This window comes from Notamacropus eugenii, chromosome 2 (genome assembly GCF_028372415.1).
Source record: "Notamacropus eugenii isolate mMacEug1 chromosome 2, mMacEug1.pri_v2, whole genome shotgun sequence".
Taxonomy (NCBI): Eukaryota; Metazoa; Chordata; class Mammalia; order Diprotodontia; family Macropodidae; genus Notamacropus; species Notamacropus eugenii.
Genome location: NC_092873.1, coordinates 319,756,478 through 319,769,657, shown reverse-complemented (window position 1 = coordinate 319,769,657; position 13,180 = coordinate 319,756,478). Strand labels below are relative to the sequence as shown.

Genomic DNA, 13,180 nt, shown 5'->3' with positions numbered 1-13,180 from the left:
TTCACAGAGGCCATTTTTGCATTCACGAGTTTCAGTGAAATCGCATGTCCAGTTCTTTTGTTACTGACATTATTTGACATTAAAATACAGACATGGGTCCTTTTTTTTAGGATCTTTTGGCTAGATTCCTTTATCTCCTCTCCTCTTCTCCCCTCCCCTTCCCTTTCCTTCCTTCTTTCCTCCCTCCCCCTCCCCAAAATCTAAGGCCCAGTGTACTCTGAAGCCCATGTACTGAACAACAATGGGTCCCTGCCCAACCTCCATTCAAGGGCTGTTTTTGGACCCTCCTGGCTTAGAGTGAATGTCAGTACAACAACTCTGAGGCTCCTACCCCTCCCAGCATGATTTATCTATTTATTTTTTTCTTTTCTATTAAAGGAGCCATCCTCCAACTACTTTTTAAGAGGCCTATTCATTGAATGGACATTACCCCCCTTTAAGTGAGTACCTGAAAAGACCTTAGCCTGAAAGGCCAAGGTCTCCCATGGCATCCTGGGCTGTCTCCAGTCATCCTTATTCATATCTGGTCACTGGACCCAGATGGCTCAGGAAGAGAAAGTGAGGCTGGTGACATTGCATAGCCCTCCCTCACGCAAAACAAAGTCAAGTGCAAGTCATGTCATCTTTTCTCTGATGGCATGGTCTTCTTCAAAAACGGACGAACACACAAAAAAGGTGCCATCCCCATACTTTTGTTGTTGTTACATCATTCTCAGTCATGTCCAACTCTTCATGACCCCACCTGAGGTTTTCTTGGCAAAGATACTAGAGTGCTGTGCCATTTCCTTCTCCAGCTCACTTTATAGATGAGGAAACTGAGGCAAACAAGGTTAAGTGACTTGCCCAGGGTCACATAGCCAGTGAGTGTCTGAAGCCAGACTTGAACTCAGGGAGATGAGTCTTCTGGATTCTAGGCCTTGCACTTTATCCACTACTCTGTTTAGATGCCCTATCTCTATATTTTGTTTATATTTAAATGTGTACAAATTCTTTACCCCAATGACTACTTGGCTTACTCAAGGTCACATAGCTAGCCAGTATCCAAAACAGGATATTGACTTCAAGGCTAGTTCTCTGCCCACCATAAAAGGAACATTGCCCCTGGGGGGAAACAGAATGTGCCTGCTGCCGGTTAGGTTCCCAGTGATCTGGGTGGTATGCAGAGCCTGGACCAGGTGACATAGTGAATGTGAACTGCATTTGGGCAGAGGAGGAAGGAGAGCAGCCCTTGACACCAGGTGGGGCCAGTGACCTAGCTGTCTTCCTGCCCACCTGCCTGTCTAGAGAAGAGCTTACATAGCTGACTGTCCAGTTTAGCCTGTATTAGGGACAAGAAAGAGCAGCAAAGGGATGGGCGGTGATTGCAAGCAACCTGAACATCTTCTCTTATTTTTTGTACCCTCCAATGGATTGTTTTCTGTACCTTCCTGGGTGCATGAGTGCATACCTCCACTTTGGAGACCATTGTCTTAGAAGGTCAAAGTCTCCTTTCATGCAGAAAAGTAGCACATCAATGCACCAAACAATCAGGAAGCATTTGTTAATGCTGTGGTGTTAGAAAGGCAAAAATGAAACCGTTTCTGTCCTCAGTTCCATCAAAAACCTTTGCATAACCAGTGAATGGGGTTGAAAAATTAATGTCATGATTTAATAAGTGCATCCAATGACGTGTTGCTTCCATTTGAATTTCCATCTCTTTGTGAGGTAGCTTTTCAAATGTGATGGTCATTAAAACCAAGTAATGAAATAAACTAAGTTTAGAACCAGACATTTTGGGTCATCATATCACAGAATGTTAAACCAAGATCTTTTAAAATAATGAATAAATGAATGAATGGAAAGGCATTTATCAAAGTGCCTACAGAACTGTGATAAAGGCTGGGAACACAAATAGAAAAGAAAGACAATCCCTGCTCTCAAGGAACTCACATTCTAATAGAAGACAACACATATCAGAGGTTTCAGTGGCGATTTATTAATATAGTGGCAAGTCATATGGAAAGGTTCTCAGGATACAGTGGCAAAACAGCTAGTAATTCATCTTCTTTAATGTCATTTTCATTAATAAATGTATATGAGCTTCTGATGTCGAACCATTTGACAGTGCCAGGGATTTTGGCGGAGAGAACTTTCTTTTCCAAGTTTTTAGTAGCTGTGGTTGCTGAGGAAGCCAGCTCTGCAGCACCTGCAGAGGAAGCTGCCAGGTTGTACCTTCACAAGGGTTGCTTTCCTGGACTATGGTTGCAGAAGCCAGGTTGGAAGCAGGGCCAATGGCCCAGGGGTGCTACTGTTCCCAAGCTTCTTGGGCTTACCTGCCCCATCAGCAGCAGCTGGTTGGCAGTTAGAAACATTTGCTGGTGTTCATTAGCAGCAGGAATGGTGGGCATATTCAAACACACTGCTTTTAATGATAAGAGCAAAAAAAGGGGGCTTATGTTATTAACAAATACAATAAAATTATTTTAAAATACTGTTAATTTCATCTTTATGGCAGTCTTTAAAAGTTCAATTTTGTGTTTTATAACATATAAAATATATTAATACAGTAGTAAATGCAAATGATATATATAAATAAATATCCATATGGAGCATGAATGAATTGGCCTGGGGATGGAGTGGTAGTCCTTGAAGCATATATAGATATTCTCTGCTTGACTTTTGTCCAAGGAATCACATGGAAACTTGACATAGGTTCTGTCTCTGGTCATGAATGATTGAATGATCTGTGTGATGATGGAAAAGTTTTCTAATTGACTGATAAAATTGAAGAACCGATGTTGATGTTGTTGGTTTAGAGCCTTGAAAGGAATACCTATGTATACTTCTCCAGTCCTCATAAACCAATTCAACCAAGCTAGAGATCTATTTGGGGAGCATGGTCAATTTTTTTTTAATTGATGAACAGCAGAGTTTGAAGATTATTGTTTAGGATAATCATTGCATCATAGAGGTGAAAGATATACTTTGCAATATCACTTTCAGTTAGGTAGGACAGTGATAAAAAAAGACCTAGTGGTTCTCAACAGCCTAGAGCCACAAAACTGGGGAGAAAAGAGAAGAGAAAACCAGATCACTTGCTCCAAATAAGAGCTGGAAAGGAGAAATAAATAGGCTCATTAGAAACTTCTCCCTAACACTATCAGCATAGTAAAAATTCTAGGAATTAGCCAGTTGTTTTGTCTACCTGATGCTAAAGTTAACAGTATATTCGAAAACCTGAGATGTTGAGTTTCTTTCACTTCATATATCCATCCATATATAACGCTACTCCTACCCCAGAAGAGTCGGTGGTTTCCTAAAGGGCAGTCCTGTAATTTTGCCCATTGTCTATGCAGAAGGAGACAACTCCAGATTGGCAGAGCAACTGTGAAGAGAGGAGAAAGAAGGCAAGAAGTTTTGAATGGTAGACAGGAGATTTTCTGGGAGCAGCAGATATGTTGGTAAAGCTGGCCATTGAACATGTCCCTTGACTCCTAACACCTGTAACCCAAGAAATTGCTATGAGTGTACTTCCCAGTTGAGATTGTTCTCTCCTTGGATAAGCTGAGACATAATCAAGTCCATTTACTTTTGTATATTCTGTTATCTGCCTAGCTTTCTTAATTTGTTTCACTGTTTGCTCTAATGAAATATGGGTGCTTGCTAGCCAATATTGTCTTTTGCATATAAGTAGGATTTGTTGGGAGGACATGTCAAGGGAACTGATTTACTTGAAGAGAATCAGGAATAGGGAGACAGCAACATACCTTCTGTCTAAAAAGTTAGAGCCCATAACAGAGAAGTAGAGAAGAAAGAAAAAAAAGGTCCCCATATGATTGAATCACTATATTAAGTTCCCAAGTATTCTGCAACCCCCAACTTTTTGGGGGGAAAGGATGGGGAAGGAAGGCAATCAGGGTTGTGACCTGCCCAGGGTCACACAACTAGTAAGTGTCTGAGGTCAAATTTGAACTCAAGTCCTCCTGACTCCAGTGCTGGTGCTCTAAACACTGCTTTACCTAGCTGCCCGGCCCCTAACTCTTAATTGCACCAAATTCTTCTATATCTGAAACTTTCCATGTGTGTGATCTGAGCAAATCACTTAACCTCCTTGAGTCTCAGTATCCTTTATAAAATGTAATTAAATATATAATAATATAAAATGTAAATGTATGTTTTATAAAATGAGGGCTTTTGAGGTCTCCTCTAGATCCAGGTCCCATTAACTAAACTGGATTTTGAGCAAGCACTAGACCCCTGGTTTCTTCAACCTCTGTTCCTCTTCCCAGAAGTTGAGCATGGGAAGGGAAGAAGGGAGTGCCTGGAGGGCATGGGGTTATGCCCTACCCAGACCACAGGATGGGGGCTGCCTGAGTGTCACTGGCAGCTGCCTGATCAGAGACAGGAAATCAGCGGAATGACTGAGCACTTGTGACTGTAGCAGCCTGAGAGCACCCAGGCACAAACAGTGGAAAAGACCTCTTCTAGGAGTCAGCCAAGGGCTCAAGGTGATCGTCTTACCCCACCTCACATTCAGCCACAGAACCTCAATTTGGAAACCATTAGTTTATGGAAAGATGGGAACAAAGAATGTGGAACTGGGAAGAGATCTTGGGGGTCAGTTGGTCCAATCCTTTCATTTTACAGAAAAATAAACCAAAGGTCAGAGATGTTGAGGGCAGAGCTGGGATCCCAATCCAGGTCCTCTGATTTCAAATTCCATGCTTTTTCTTTTCATTAATGATACCATTTCCCCCCTGAAGCTGAAGGTATAAACCTATCTAGATTTGCTTTAAGAAAGCCATGAAGAGCTGGGTTGGGCCCACAAGGTATCTCCCATAAGCAACCATGGTCTGAGCCTCTTTGGACACTCACTCTTTTCCTCATCATAGGAAGGAATATGGTCAACCTGCTATGAGAAGTCATGATATCCACAGATTTGGAGAGTAAAGGGAAGGATCAGGGATACAGAGGGTATAGAAGAACAGAATGGGCAACCTGTATAATCCAATGCAAACATTTAGGACTACTTGGGTGGGGGGGAGGTGCCTAGCGCCCAGCCTTGTAGGGGCCTGTTTCTCCCCACATCAGGGCTCCTCTCTGGCTGGCCTACCCAACCACAGGACAATCAGTCTTTCCCAGAAGCAACCAATCATGGGTACAATCTGCTGGGAAGTTACTGTAAGTGAGGCCTGACTGTTCCTTATATGGGGCTCCTGCGTTGTTCCCAGGCCTCTGAGCTCAGGGATGATCAGAAAGCGGAATTGACAGTACCTTCCCCTTCCATTTCCCTAAGCTAATATCAAAGAGTGAAGTGAATATGAGCGTATGGAACAGGATGGGGTGTGAGGGGAGGGGATAAAGGAACAAGGGAAGGGAAGCCAATTTAACCATCTCCTTCCTTTGAAGAGTTTGGCCTTCCCAAGCATTTTCGGGGGACCAACTCTTTTCCGCCAGTCCTGCCAACCATGCAGTCCAAGCCACAAAGAGCAGCTGAAAGCCACAACTAACATTTTAGAAAGGAAGAAGTGACTCACAACCAGGCTGAGTCCTCTTTTAATGTTCTTGGCTCTGAGCCTAGGATTCCTGCAGGTTCTGACAACAATTTGGACCATCCTATTCCATAAAACCTAGCTTCAGGATAATATACAGCCAGATCCCAAAAGGAGAAGGGCCTGTGTGTGTGTGCATGTGCGTGTGCATGTATGTGTGTGTGTGTGTGTGTGTGTGTGTGTAGGGGGAGACAGTGCCTAAAGTATCAAAGTCCCCCAGACATCAGCCTTTTGGTAGGATGGAGGCTTAAATTAGCCTTTGCTTGGAGGGAGGGTCTCCAGAGACTTATGAGAAGATAAGAGGGAAGTGGAATGAAGGAGAGAGTTTAGAAATAAGAGGCTGGATTGCTTTTATATGTTCTTTTGTTTCTGGCAGAATTGGATTCCTTAACCCCACACCTTGAAGAATGCAGGCTCCGTCCCAGCCACCAACTGAACTAGTAACCCAGATCTCCCAGCGGGGGGCCTCTGTGGCGAAATCCACAGTTGTTCCATCCTCTGTAAGGTTCTAATATGTGGAGGGAGAGAGCTAAACATTGGGGTTCCAGGGCCAGGAGAAATAGGCCTCCATACCCATAATCCCAGGACCACCCAGAGTCCACTATAAGAAGAGGAAACAACAGAGCAGCTGAATTTCAACACCGGCGTGGGTGTTCTTTGGCCGGAAATAAATTGCAGATCTCTCAAGAGTTACCAGAGGGACCCAAATCATGTCCCCTGCCCCCACTCTAGGGAACAGAGCCCTTCCAAGCCACATCCTGGAGAAGTTTTCTTTTCCTCAGGGAAAAGTCTAGCAGTTGGTTCCTGGGAAGAGACTGGTTCAGAGACTGAAAAGTTCTGACCTGACTGGTGACCTGCCTGTTCCCCAACTTCATCATGGGAATTCTCTGAGCTCGTAGCTAACAAAAGGTAGCCTCCCAATCCACAGACCGCCCCCCCCCCACCTCCTTCCTGCAGCTGCCTCAGCCCCTCCCTGGACCTCAGAGGATAACTTCATTTCAGGGAAGTATGCCCAGGGAGCCAGAGTTATGGAACAGATGTCGAAGGGGAAGCAACCAAGATTACCTTACACTCACTCTCTCTTGTGGATAGCTATGTACATTTGGGTTTGTGAGCCCAGCTCACAAAAAAAAAAAAAAGAAAAGAAAAGCCTGTGTACATTACCATGGCAACACCTCCTTTCTGTTGCTTTATCTCCAGGAGACCTTACAAGTCAATTCCAGAAGGAGAATGGGGAAGGGGGGGAAGGGAGAGAAAGAAAGCAGTTGCAAATTCCTCAATTGTTCCATCAACTCAGCTGGGTTTCCCAGACGAGTTTCCTTAAGTCTGTGAAGTCATCTGCTCTATCCCTACAACTTCCCCCACCCCCTCCCTAGTAGTCTCTTCCCCTCTGCAGTCCCTCTCTATTGTCAACTGGTGGCTAGAGAGACAGCCTCAAGGCCACAGGCTCCTCACTCTTGGACTAGTCTAAACCCCACCCCTACCTCAGGTAGGTGTAGAACTTCAGAGGTCATTGAGTTCAAACCCTTAGTTTTCCAAATGGGGAAACAGAGAAGTGATTTTTCTAAGGTCACTGGAGGTAGTAAGTACCACAGCTGGGATTTGAACTCAGGCCCTCTTGACTCCAAGTCAGCGCTCTTTCCATTATACCATGCTGTCTCTGTAGGAACCTATTTTTGGTGCCAGTGCTGACAGATGGGGCATCCCTAACAAGAAAGGAATCTATTTTAGGCAGCATCAGCAGGAGCAATGCCATTGGCTGCCCACAAGGACTTCCCAGCAGAGTGTGTGTCCTGAGGACAGAGAGGATTCCAGAGCTGGACTCACCTCTCCAAATTCCCAGCACCAGAAGAGCTGCAGAGCAGATTCTGCCTCTGAGCTCTGCTTCTCTTTTTGGTCAGCATTCCTATGAAGGGACACATGTCACCCCTCCCTCCTGCCCTCAAAAAGTGCAAACCATGCAGATTCCTGACTACAAATACAAATATCAACTCCCCTCCCCAGCTCCCATCCCTACCCCCACCTCACTGCCTCCTAGGGAAATTGCTGGCCCTAGCTGGAAGGGTTCTTTGCTCCTGTTTCAGTTCACAGGGTCCCCTTTGCTCCCTCCCATAATTCACCAAAATAGCTGACATTCATGTAAGAGTATGCCTTTGGCTGGTTCTATCTGCATGTAAAAAGATGAAGTATGCAGTTAAACTGGTAGAAGACAGCCTAGCCCCTCAGCGTAGTTTAGTCTTTCTACCTGCCTTTTCTCCATCCCCTCCCCCACTCCCACCCCCAACCCCACCCCCACTCCCACTGCCTTACACACTCAGATACAAGGGAGAATTTAAAAAGCTTTGAATTGGGAAATTGGGGGGATCTTAAACTTCTGAACTGTTTAGTAGTTATTGGGGAAGTAACTATTTCTTGGTTTGTAGGTTAGCTTTTCTGGATATTAAAGTTGGGAGGTATATAAAATGCTTAGCAAAGAAGGGTCATGTCCCTGGACCAGTAAGGGGGTTAGGGGAAGTTTCAAAGTAAAGATTAAGCCTAAAGGCAATAGCTAGATGGCAAGACTTGCTCTTGAGGACGTGTTTGCTAGGGAAGAGAGATGGTCAAAAATCCAAAGGGAACAAGATAATGGAAAGTTTTTTGCCTATCCAAAGCAATGGTTTCTACCTATTCTAAAACATCCTTCCCCTTCCACCACTTATATGTGTCATATTTGATTAGAACGTAAATTCCTGTGTGATTGATCGGATTGTATTGCCAGCTATATTCTGCAAGGAGGTCATTGATAAAGAAAAAGGCTTCATATATACCACAAAATATAAGTGGCCTCACTCTTTTTATGGTAATAAAGAACTGGAAACCAAGCAGATGCTTGTTGATTGGGGAATGGCTAAACAAATTATGGTACAAGGATGTAATGGAATATTACTGTTGTATAAAACAATGAGCTCATGAGAAACTTGTTAAGATTTATATGAACTGATGCAAAGTAAAGTAAGCAGAGCCAGAAATACAACAGACACAATGTAAACAGAAAAAGCAACCACAAAGCAATCAAAGCCAAATGTTGCAAAATTATAAACAACGTTGGCCTCAAAGGAGAGGTGTGGAAAGACATGTCTCTGCCCTATTCCTCTGCAAAATGTGTCATCTGGGAATGTGGAACATTGAATGCAACACTAGGGTTTTTTTTTTAATGTAATGATTGGTTTTACTGAATTTTAAAAATTATCCTTTTTCTTTCAAAAAATTCTGTCTCATAAGGGATTACTTTCTGGGAGAGGGGGAGAGGTAGAGACATAGTGGCATATCTAGATCATGCAAAAACCAAAGATATAAAAACAAATTATATATCTATATCTATTTATATACACATAAACACATGTACATATATGTGTATATGTGTGGGGGGGGGGTGGGGGTGTGTGTGTATTTAAATGAATGTAGCTCCTTGAGGGCAAAGGACTATATTTTTGTATTTGTATCCCCAGCCCTTAGGAGAGGGTCTCATAGGTAGAGCAGCTAGGTGGTTTAGAGAATAGAGCCCCTGACCTGCAGTCAAACCTAGTCACCCTAGGTTCAAATCCTAGCCTCAGATAATTACTAGTAGTATGATCTTGAGCAAGTCATTTTACCTCTGTTTGGAGATAATAATAGCTCCTACCTCCTACGGTTGTTGTGAGGATCAAATAAGCTCTTAGCTATACACTGGCCCAATGGCAAATAGTAAGATCTATATAAATGTTAGCTATTCTTATGGTACATAGTAATTCTCTTGTTATTTAATCCTCACAGAAATACTGACATATAGCTAGGACGAGAATTGTTCATTCTATTTTACAGATTAGGAAACTGAAGCTAGTGCTGGGAGGATAAGGGATGGGCATGAGACCACGTATCTCATCAGTTGCAGAAGCAGAACTAAAACCCAGCTCCAACATTCTTTAGACTACACTATTTTGTCACTTTACAAACTGCTAAGTATATATGACCCTGAATCTGACCTTTCCATGGTCTCACATTATGTTCCTGCTGCCTTTCTTGGCTTCTTCATTTCTGCCCTGAAAGAGCCTCCCGACTGACTCCCATCCCAGTCTAGTGGAAAATGTGCTGAGTGAAGAAGACTCCACAGACTTGTTCCTGCTTGGGCTCCACATTACCCTGACTTGCCATATGGCCTTTGGGTAAATCATTTAAACACCCCGAGCCCACATCTTCTTGTTGGTAATCCAATTCAGAGAACCATAGAATAGCAAGAAACTTTAGGACTCACCTAGTCTAACCTCTTCATTTGACTGAAAGGGAAACTGAACACTAGAGAAGCGAAGTCTGTAGCACAGCTGATCATGAGAACATACAAAGAATGGAAGGATGGTTCCTCTTTGGCAAAGCAAACAGAGGAGTTGGTTTCATTGCGTGTCCAAAGAAATAAGAAAAATCATTTCATTGAAGACTTGGGCCATCTCCTCCTGGGGTACTCAGGAGGCACATAAGCAAAAAACCATCCACTATGAAGATAATTGGGACAGATGCTCTAATTATCAATATCCATTATGTCTGTTATGAGGATGACAAGCCTAAATAATGAATTATTAAAACATGTGCTAAGTTGAATATGTACATGTGTATTCTCTGATATCTTCATTTAGAAGATAGATCATTTCCATCAATTTTTCCCCAATAATCTGTTAAAATATATAGCTAAATAAAATAAAGTAGATTTTCCCAGTTTTGTAAAAGGAAAAAAATAACGAATTATTTTTCTTTTTTTAAAAAAAGCAATTTTTATCGATAGCGTTTATCTCTATATCATCTTCATTTCTAAATGTGTCCATCCTCCTTTCCTATATGGTGAGCATAATTCCACAAAGAATTTGATAAGACCTTACAAATGAAAGCAACTCATACGTGATTGCTTGAAGACCTTAATGCAGAGGTAGTGATAGGAAAGAATGGCAAAAGGTACAAAGCCACCCTCAGTTCAGGTCCCCTTAGCTCCCATCACATTATTACTTCCTCATTTGAGAGAAGCTGGGATGATTAGCATATGTCTCATTGAAATTCCTGACGGGGAGCTCCCCCTTGCTCTATGGGGAGTGGATTTCTCAGAGAAACCAAAAGGGTTGTGCATGGGGGAGGTGTTAGGAAAGTGTCTGGGAAGCCTAGAATGTCCCTTCTCTCCCCCCTCCATGATTCAATCTTATTCACTATCCAGGGCAAACTTTCTTAGGCTATTGCAACTTTCAAGAAAGTTTTTCCACTGAAGTCTCAGCTCAGAACATTTGAGACCTTATTTGGACTGGACTCCCCCTTTGAGGGTAATGGACTATTTTTTTTGTAGCCTTTGGATTAACATGTTCCTTTTGCAGGAGGACCTGAGAAAGGTCCGACTTTCCACTGTGTGCCAGTGGAAAAAGGCCTGGCTTTGGAGTGTGAAGATCGAGCTTTCCATCCCGTTTGTCATTTCCATTATTTACTGTTGTTGGTATAATAGTACTAACTTGCCCAAGTTAGTTTCCTTCTCTGGACTTTAGTTATTTATTTGTAAAATGAGGGGATGGGACTAGGTGGTCTCTAAGGTTCCTTTCATCTTTACATCTATGATCCCAAGTTCCTACTTTGCTTGGGGGAATTGGGGAAGAAATTAGTTGCATTAGTAACTCCTAGACCCTGTCTACTTGGCTACCTTCTAGGAGATCTATCTACCCTGTATACCCTTTACCAGTCCTTGCATTTACAACTACTGAATGAATAAAAAAAAATTTGATCAATGCTTTAAGTGTACTAGGTATACAGATATGAAAAGCAAGACAGTCTCTGCCCTTCTACTAAGGGAAGACTCCACATATAGGGAGAGGTAAGGAGGAAAGACAGCTGCCATAGGCCCCTTCTAGGCCTGGAAGGGCCGTTGACTGACACTTTCTAGGTGATTACTGTTCTTTGGGGTAGAGGTGTAAAGTGTCTACAGGGCTGGTGCTGTAGAAGATGGGGGGAAAATTCAATGTTCTGTGGCGCGGTGTGAAGATGATAGTAGCACAGCATGGTGAGTTTGGGTCTGGGATACATATAGCCAATCAGGAGCTCAGGGCATTCAGGCAAGAGCTGGAGTGCCATGGCATGAAGATAGCCTCAGGGGAAGGGAAAGGTAAAGGAATAATCATTTATGTGAAAATATACAGTCACTATGTGAATAATTGGATTCAATTCACACATTAGCAAAGTAATGCTTAAGACTATGCAAGGAAGTTTTCAGCAATATGTGAACCAGGAATTATCAGAAGATCAAGGTGGTTTTCAAAGAGGCAGAGGAACTGTGGACCAAATTGCAACATTTGCTGGATTTTGGAGAAAGCAAGGGACTTCCAGAAAAACACCTCCTTCTGCTTGATTGACTACATTAAAGCCCTTGACTGTGTGGATCACAATAAAATATGTCAAGTCCTCAAAGAGATGGGAGTACCAGATCATCTAACTTGTCTCCTGAGGAGGGTGTATGTGGACCAAGAAGCAACAGTTAAAACTGAACATAGAACTGATTGATTGGTTTAAGAGCAGAAAAGGAGTATGACAAGAGTGTATATTGTCATCTTCTCTGTTTAACTTGTATGCAGGGTACATCATGCAAAATACCAGGCTGGATGACTCAAAATCTGAAATTAGGTTGCTGGGAGAAACAGCAAAATCTCAGATATGCGATTGATACCACTCTGAAGGCAAAAAGTGAAGAGGAATGAAGAAACCTCTTGATAAGGGTGAAAGAGGAGAGTGTAAAAGCTAGCTTGAAGTTTAACATTAAAAAAAAATTTGGCAATTGGTCCCATCACTTCCTGGCAAAAAGAGGGAGAAGAAATGGAAGTAGTGTCAGATTTTATATTCATGGGCTCAAAGATCATTGCAGGCAGCAATTGCAACTATGAAATTAAAAGATGCTTGCTCCTTGGAAAGAAAGTTATGGTAAATCTGAACAGCATGCTAAAAAGCAAAGACATCACCTTGCCAACAAAGGTCCATACAGTGAAAGCCATGGTTTTTCTAGCAGCAACATATGGCTGTGAAAGTTGGACTATAAAGAAAAACTGAGTGCTGCAGAATCAACACTGGAATTGTGGTGCTGGAGAAGATTTTTGAGAGTCTCTTGGACAGCAAGAAGATCAAATCAGTCAAAAAATTATTCAGTTACTCATTGGAAAGTCAAATACTGAAGCTTAAATACTTTTACCACGTAAGGAGAAAAAAGGACTCATTGGAAAAGACCCTGATGCTGGAAAAGATAGAAAGCTAAAGGAAAAGGGGATGGCAGAGGATGAGATGGTTATATAGTATGATGGAACCAATGAACATTAACTTGGACAGACTTCAAGAGACAGAGGATAGAAGGGCCTGGTGTGCTATGGTCCATGGGGTCATGAAGAGTCACACGTGACTGAATGACTCAACAACAAAATTTTCTAGGCACTGTGCTAAGCATTTTTTGCAAATTTACAAATCTCATTTGAACCTCACAAGCATCCTAGGAGGTAGGTGCTATTATTATCCTCATGATACAGTTTGAAGAAACTGAAACAGAGAGGTTAAAGGACTTTCCCATGATCACACAGCTAGTTAAAGTGAGTAAAATCAGATCAGAACTCAGGTTTTTCTGACTCAAGGGC

General features: G+C 42.6%; 1 long non-coding RNA gene across 3 annotated transcripts; it reads right to left on the bottom strand.

The window, feature by feature from the left end:
- Positions 1 to 1,955: 1,955 nt before the first annotated feature.
- Positions 1,956 to 6,953, bottom strand: LOC140523969 (uncharacterized). Of its 3 annotated transcripts, none has more exons than XR_011973528.1 (3): positions 6,696 to 6,953; positions 3,185 to 3,364; positions 1,956 to 2,401 (listed from the first exon to the last, which is right to left on the bottom strand). It is a non-coding gene; the product is annotated as an uncharacterized lncRNA (long non-coding RNA). The 3 variants fall into 3 exon arrangements; XR_011973526.1 differs by lacking the exon at positions 6,696 to 6,953 and adding an exon at positions 6,597 to 6,688; XR_011973527.1 differs by lacking the exon at positions 6,696 to 6,953 and adding an exon at positions 6,597 to 6,688 and having other exon boundaries at positions 3,217 to 3,364.
- Positions 6,954 to 13,180: the final 6,227 nt, after the last annotated feature.